The following is a 7817-nucleotide window of genomic DNA, read 5'->3' as shown; positions in this document are numbered from 1 at the left end:
TTACTCTCTCGCTGACTGTCTCTCCCTGTTTGTCTGATTGTCCCTGTCTGTCAATATGTCTATCTCTTTCTCACGGTGTCCAGTTCTGTGCACAGCTCGATTGCTGCTGTGATAGACTGCATAACCATCAGTTCTTCATTAGTATAGTGGTAAGTATCCCAGCCTATCACAAGAGAGACCGCGATTCAATTCCCCGATGGGGAGAAAGCATTTTGAAAAAGTAGAATTTTACTTCAGTTCCTTGGGAAAGATACATATTAACAAGTTCCGGAGCAACATAGAGGAGTAAAAATACAGCAAGAGAAGATTGTCTATTTCAGATTTTTCACAAATGGAGACTTTTTCGGAACTCTGTGGCCTTCTGCTGCAGAGAGCTGAATGCTTGAGTTTTAATCTGAGTAACATTTAAAGCGGCAGAGAGCCAGTCGTCGTGGCCCAATGTTCACGATGATGGACTAGAGATCCATTGGGATTCCCCCGCATAGGTTCCATCCTACTGACGACGGTTCTCAGCCCTTTCCATTGCACAATTTAACCGGGTGTCTGCAAAACTGATTGTGAGATAGGTGGAATAATGTCCCACACATTTCAACACTGACATTTTTTTCTCATTGTCATTAATCTGCAATATTCACAATACACACGGATAGAAAAACGCAAAAATCAGCCAAAGTAACGACAGTGATTCAGCCTGTCTATCCCTCTTTTGTCTAAGCCACTCTGTGCATGTCCGTTGGTGTGTGCATATTTTTGGTTGTGCATGCATGTGCCTCTGTGTCTGTTTATCTCTATGTATGTCTCTGTGTATGGGCAACTGTCTGTGGAAATCATCACCATGAATTTTGTATGTCCTGGAACTTTTTAAACAAGACTTGGGGAAAATAATACGGTTGTGAACTTTGGTATCAACGTTGGTTCAGTGCATTCTCGAATGAATCAGGAGGTTGTGTGTGTAAGTCCCACTCCTGAGACTTGAGCATATAATCTTGGCTGACACTCAAGTGCAGTACTTGGGGAATTTTGCAATGTTGAAGCTGTTGACTTTCGGATGAAATGTTAAATTGAAGCTCCGGCTGCACCCTCGGGTGGATGTGAAAGTTCCCAGAGCATTACTCGAAAAAGAATAGGAGAGTTGCCCCCGTCTCAATATTACAATAAATATTCGAAAATGCTCACTGATTGGTTAAGGCGTTGGACGTAAAATCCAATGGGTTTATACCTGTGTGAGTTCGAACCCAACTCCTGGTAAATGTCTAAATTCAAACCGATTTCCTCCCATCCTGCTCAGTTATACCCGAATGTATTCTGATGAATTTGCACTTGTCGATAACTTTGTAACATTCATAACTGACAAAGAAATGGGATTGTGCAATGTATCTGTTCCTCTCACGCTCTGTCTTTGGAGAGCTCTTTATGTGTTTGAGTCTCACTCACTCTCTCTGAGAAATTACAAGTTAATTTAGGGAGCTGGGAGCTAAATTTAAAAAATAGCACCTCAAAGATAGTAATCTCAGGATGGCTGCCAGTGTCACCTGCTAGTCAGAGTAGGAATCACAGGATAGCTCAGATGAATGTGTGGTGCAGAACGAAGGGATTAAATTTCCTGGGACAATAGAACCTGTTCTGGGGGAGGTGGGACCAGTACAAACCAGACGGTCTGCACCTGGGCAGAACCAATGTCCACTGGGGAGAGTTTGCTCGTGCATTTGGGGAGGGGTTGAACTAATAGGGCAGGGGGGTGGGAACCTATGCATGGAGACAGAGGGAAGTAAAATGGGGGCAGAATAGAAAGAAGCAAAGTAAAGGTGGAGGGCAGAGAAACCCAAGGCAAAAATCAAAAAGGGCCACATTACAGCTAAATTCTAAACGGACAAGGTGTATTTAAATAACAAGCCTGAAGGCTCTGTGCCTCAATGCGAGGAGTATTCTTAATAAGGTGGACAAATTAACTGCACAGGCAGCAATTAATGAATGTGATGTAATTGGCATCACGGAGACATGGCTCCTGGGAGATTAAGGCTGGGAATTCAACATTCAGGAAGGATAGACAGAAAGGAAAAGGAGGTGGGGTGGCATTGTTGGTTAAAGAGGAAATTAACGCAATATTAAGGAAGGACATTCGCGTGGATTCTGTGTGGGTGGAGCTGCGGAATATCAAAGAGAAGAAAACGCTAGTGGGAGTTGTGCACCACCAAATAATAGTATTGAGTTTGGGGACAGCATCAAACAAGAAAGTAGGGATGTGTGCAATAAATGTACAGCAGTTATCATGGGCGACGTTAATCTACATATCGATTGGGCTAACCAAACTGGTCACAATACGGTGGAGGACGATTTGCTGGACTGTATTAGGGTTGGTTTTCTTGACCAATATGTCGAGGAACCATCTAGAGGGCTGGCCATCCTTGACTGGTTGATGTGTAATGAGAAAGGACTAATTAGCAATCTTGTTGTGCGAGGCCCCTTGGGGAAGAGTAACCATAATAAGGTCAAATTCTTTATTAAGTTGGAGAGTGACATAGTTAATTCTGAGACTGGGGTTCTGAACTTAAGGAAAGGTAACTTCGATGGTATGAGACATGAATTGGCTAGAATAGACTGGGAAATGAGACTTAAATGGTAGACGGCAGATAGTCAATGGCAAACATTTAAAGATCTCATGGATGACCTTCAATAATTGTACATCCCTGTCTGGAGTAAAAATAAAACGGGGAAGGTGGCTCAACCGTGGCTAACAAGGGAAATTAAGGATAGCGTTAAATCCAAGGAAGAGGCATATGAATAGGTCAGAGAAAGCATCAACCTGAGAACGGTGACAAATTTAGAATTCAGCAGTGGAGGACAAAGCGTTTAATTAGGAGGAGGGAAATAGAATATGAGAGGAAGCTTGCTGGGAACATAAAAACTTCTATAGATATGTGAAGAGAATAAGATTAGTGAAGGCAAACGTAGGTCCCTTGCAGTCAGATTCAGGTGAATTTATAATGGGGAACAAAGAAATGGTAGATCAGTTGAACAAATACTTCGGTTCTGCGTTCACGAAGGAAGATATGCATAACCTTCTGGAAATAGACCGTGATGAAGGGGCGAGTGAGAAGGAGGAACTGTGGGAAATTGTGTTAGGGAAATTTATGGGACTAAAGGCCGATAAATCCCCGGGGCCTGATAATCTGCATCCCAGAGTAGTTAAGGAAGTGGCCCTAGAAATAATGGATGCATTGGTGATCATTTTCCAAATGTCCATTGACTCTAGATCAGTTCGTATGGACTGGAGGGTAGCTATTGTAACACCACATTTTGAAAAAGGAGGGAGAGAGAAAACGGGTAATTATAGACCGGTTAGCCTGACATCAGTGGCGGGGAAAATGTTGGAATCGATTATTAAAGATTAAATTTGGAAAGCAATGACAGGATCGGTCCAAGTTAGCTTGGATTTATGAAAGGGAAATCATACTTGACAAATCTTCCAGAACTTTGTGAGGATGTAACTAATAGAGTGGACAAGGGAGAACCAGTGGATGTGGTGTAGTGGGACTTTCAACACGCTTTTGACAAGATCCCACACAAGAGGTTGATGTGCAAAATTAAAGCACATGTTATTGGGGGTAATGTATTGACGTGGCTGGAGAACTGGTTGGCAGACAGGAAGCAGAGAGTCGGGATAAACGGTTCCTTTTCACAATGGCAGGCAGTGACGAGTTGGGTGCCGCAGGGCTCAGTGCTGGGACCCCAGCAATTTATAATATACATCAATGATTTAGATGAAGGAATATGTATAATATCTCCAAGCTTGAAGATAACATTATGCTGGATGGCGGTGTGAAATGTGAGGAGGATGCTAAGAGGCTGCAGGGTGACTTGGACAGGTTAGCTGAGTGGGCACTTGCATGGCAGATGTAGTGCAATGTGGAAAATGTGAGGTTGTCCACTTTGGCGGCAAAAACACGAAGGCAGAATATTATCTGAATGGCGGCAGATTAGGAAAAGGGGAGGTGCAACGAGACCTGGGTATCATGGCAGATTAGGAAAAGGGGAAGTGCAACGAGACCTGGGTATCAGTCATTGAAGGTTTGCATGCAGGTGCAGCAGACAGGAAGAAGGCAAATAACATGTTGGGCGCATATCTTGGCGATTTGAATATAGGAGCAGGGCGGTCTTGCTGCAGCTGTACAGGACCTTAGTGAGGCCGCACCTGGAATACTGTGTTCAGTTTTCTTCTCCTAATCTGAGGAAGGACCTTCTTGCTATTGAGGGAGTGCAGCGAAGGTTCACCAGACTGATTTCAGGAATGGCAGGTCTGACATACGTGCAGAGATAGGAACGGCTGGGCCTGTATTCACTGGAGTTTAGAAGAATGAGAGGAGACCTCAGAAACATATACAATTCTGACGGGACTGTAGAGGTTACATGCAGGAAGAATGCTCTCGATGTTGGGGGAGTCCAAAACCAGTGGCCACAGTCAAAGGACAAGGGGTAAGCCATTTAGGACCGAGATGAGGAGAAACTTCTTCACTCAGAGAGTTCTTAACCTGTGGAATTCGCTTCCGCCGAGCGTTGTTGATGCCACTTCATTAGATATATTCAAGAGCGTGTAGGATATGGCCCTTAAGGTAAAGGGATCAAGGGATATGGAGCGAAAGCAGGAAAGGGGTACTGAGGTGAATGATCAACCATGATCTTATTGAATATTGGTGCAGGCTCGAAGGGGCGAATGGCCTATTCCTGCAACCTTTTTCTATGTTTCTATGTTTCAGGGTGCATACATCTAATGGCCCAGTGAGCTGTGCCATTCCTTTCAAGTGGGTGCTATTTATTGAATCTGTAACTCACCCGGTTTGCATCTGATCCATATTGTTTCTCACCTGACCAATCATCCATCTCCCATAGGCATGGCATGTGTCTCTTTTCCTCTCCTCGGCATCGTCCTCTCAATTCCTGCTTATTTTGCTCGTTAATTGTTCGTGCATGGCCTTCCAATAGGGATACATGCTCTGGCATTTTTTGGGATGTTTTAGATCCTAACTCTAAAGATTCTATCCCAATCCTGGCCTGTTTCAAGATTAGTACCTCTGCTGTTCCCCTCAAACTATCTACACCCACCTGGATCGCCTGTATATCTGGTGCATGTACTCGAGACGTCCATGGACAGTTAATACATCATTTGCTATAGATCTCCTCTGTCTTCCTTCTTTGTGTCTCAGCTGCCTGTGTTATTCCCTTGCTCCTGATGTGTCACCAGCTATTCTCAGGATTGATTCTAGCAAACGTGTTTGCAATGATTTAGTCTTGTGGCTAATTTTTTCTGGCAGGTATAGGGCTGATAATTTATGCTCACAGGTAACATTTCATGCTGCACATTGTCAAATAACAACATTACTTCTGTTCCAGGTTTAACCACCACGCAATTTCCCAAGGTTAATTCCTCTGGTTTACAATATTCAGGTAAACATTTTTACACACTTGTCTTGGGGCTTCGAGACAAACGCTCCTGACACTTAGATGACGCCCCCTAGGGGCTGCTTTACGTAGTTGTTGTACCCTCCGGTGTGGGTAATTGCTTCTGGTCCCCTCGGGGTGGCCTTGTAGCTTGTCCTTGTAGATCGGAGGACGGTGGTGATCACGTTTATATTCTGTTGATAATACACATCCTGGATATTCCAGGTTTTTAGTTAGTCTTAAAATTTCCATTTCAACCGGACTTTCCTTTCACTAGCCTATTGGTTCTGCAATTGCTGCGGTTAGGTACAAAATTCCTGCAATAGCTCAAGAACCCCACTATCTTACACACCCCTCAGATTGGTTTTAGTCGGGGCATAATCCTAATGTCCTCCTTCCTGTCATTGGACATGGTCCTAATTCCTTGGGATATTTCGTGTCCCAGGTACTGTACCACAGCTTGTCCGATTTGTTTGGGGGGGGATTCATTTTAAATCCTGCTTTCCATTATCTCAAAAGTATTTTCCATAACTAGAACAGAGTCTAGCACGTAGGCTTTGATAACTGCTTTCCGTTATCTCAAATGTTCGAGTTTCAAAGCCTTTACGTCTCACTTTCTGTGGTTCTTCAATCACCATATCTGAAGTCACAAGTTCAACTTATATTTTCCTTTCTTCTAAACTGCTCAATCCTGCCGTTTTAACATTTAATTTTTTTCAAAATTCCTTTACACTTTCGCAGATAGCTCTCCACTTGCCCTGGAGTTTGACCTGATCCATGAAGTTATTTATATATTGTTTCCAAACATTATAGTGTTATTTTTTTTTAAGAGATCAGATTTAAATTTTTATTTTAAATGTATCTCATTTTGTTTTGTATGTTCTTAAACAGTGGTACTTGAAATCTTCACAACACAATTAACTCTTCACTGCTTCCATCCTAATTTCTGCTCCCCTTTTTTAGTATTTGTATTTATTGTTGGATTATGAAATATCAAACATGGTGATACTTTTTTTTAATCGGACTTATCATTTAAGCTTATAGTGATTCACAGATCACAGAATGCAAAGTACTTGTTTTATAATTATGTGCCTAACTTCTGTTTTAGAAGCTGAACATCAAAAACTCTAATCTTTTGCGCTGTAACTTCAATTTTGTGATACATTATCTCATAAATTGCATCTTTTTAAGCTTCAGCTTCTGACGCAGTATGTTTACTTTTATTAAAAGGCTTCCAAACCCAAGATTTTCCAATACAACCAAAATGTTTATCAAGGAGAATCACCTGAAATATCTCAAAATCCCAATTCAAATATTGTATTGCCTATCTTTTATTTAAAAATATTTTTACTGAGCTAGAAGCTTTCGCATCAAGATTTTTCACAAAGGAATATGGGGGCGTACTTCCCCAGCCCGCAGCCTCGAGACACCCATGCAGGCTCCTTTTTTTAAGGCATTACAATTTCCCTTCTCCGTTCTTTATCTCATTCCTAGACTAAATGTATTGTCTTTCAAACAAATGTAATCAATGATCACATATTTTCTTTTGACAAGTGAGCGCGTCAAAAAAGTTTTTTAAAAACCAACTGGACCACGAATCTTTTATCTTTTGCTCAACAAACCTATCCTTTGTGCATTTCCTAGCTCCATAACATATCATATGAATAAATCCACACCTGGGTTTCTAAATTAAAATGTAATTGAATTCTAGGTTCACACTTTCTTAAAACTTCCCTCATACTGGACAACACTGCAAAGGGTTAAAAAATTTTTTTACTCTGTCTGAAAAAGTGGGTGGGGCCAAAACAACAGACAGCTCCACCACTTTCTGAAGCAGGCTTTCTGACACCTGAAAAATTCATTAATTCCCACCTCAAATATTCCGCAGTCAAAAATCACACAAGCACTTTCATTCAAAGATAGACATTAACAAGAGTCTCTCTTCATTCAACAAAGCTTATTGTTTGGCCCGCTCTATTTTTGATCCATACTTCACTTAAGATAGTCACTAACAGTTTTTGTTGTGGACTTCCGAAAAATATCTACTAAGCAAGCCTTCTGGCTCCCAATCAATCCTTTATTTTCCTCGGCTCCTAATCATAACCCTGTTAGTGGGGGATACAAATGTGGGTCAAATTCTTCTGTCCATTCCCTTCTGTCATCTATATCTATTTTTATACTTACATCCTTTTGTTTTTCACTTTCTCTGCCCATCTCACCTGTGGTTATCTTTCTATTCTTCATTCCTTCTGTTAAAAATGATCTTTTTCCCTTCATCATATCCTGCCTTAACCATCTTTTAACCTTTTCAGATTTATCTCTCAGAAACTCTTCTGGTAGTTTATACCTCAGCCCTCCAAGGGCCTTGGCAGATTCCTTTC

This window comes from Pristiophorus japonicus, unplaced genomic scaffold (assembly GCF_044704955.1).
Source record: "Pristiophorus japonicus isolate sPriJap1 unplaced genomic scaffold, sPriJap1.hap1 HAP1_SCAFFOLD_570, whole genome shotgun sequence".
Taxonomy (NCBI): domain Eukaryota; kingdom Metazoa; phylum Chordata; class Chondrichthyes; family Pristiophoridae; genus Pristiophorus; species Pristiophorus japonicus.
Note: the sequence above shows the minus strand (reverse complement) of the source record.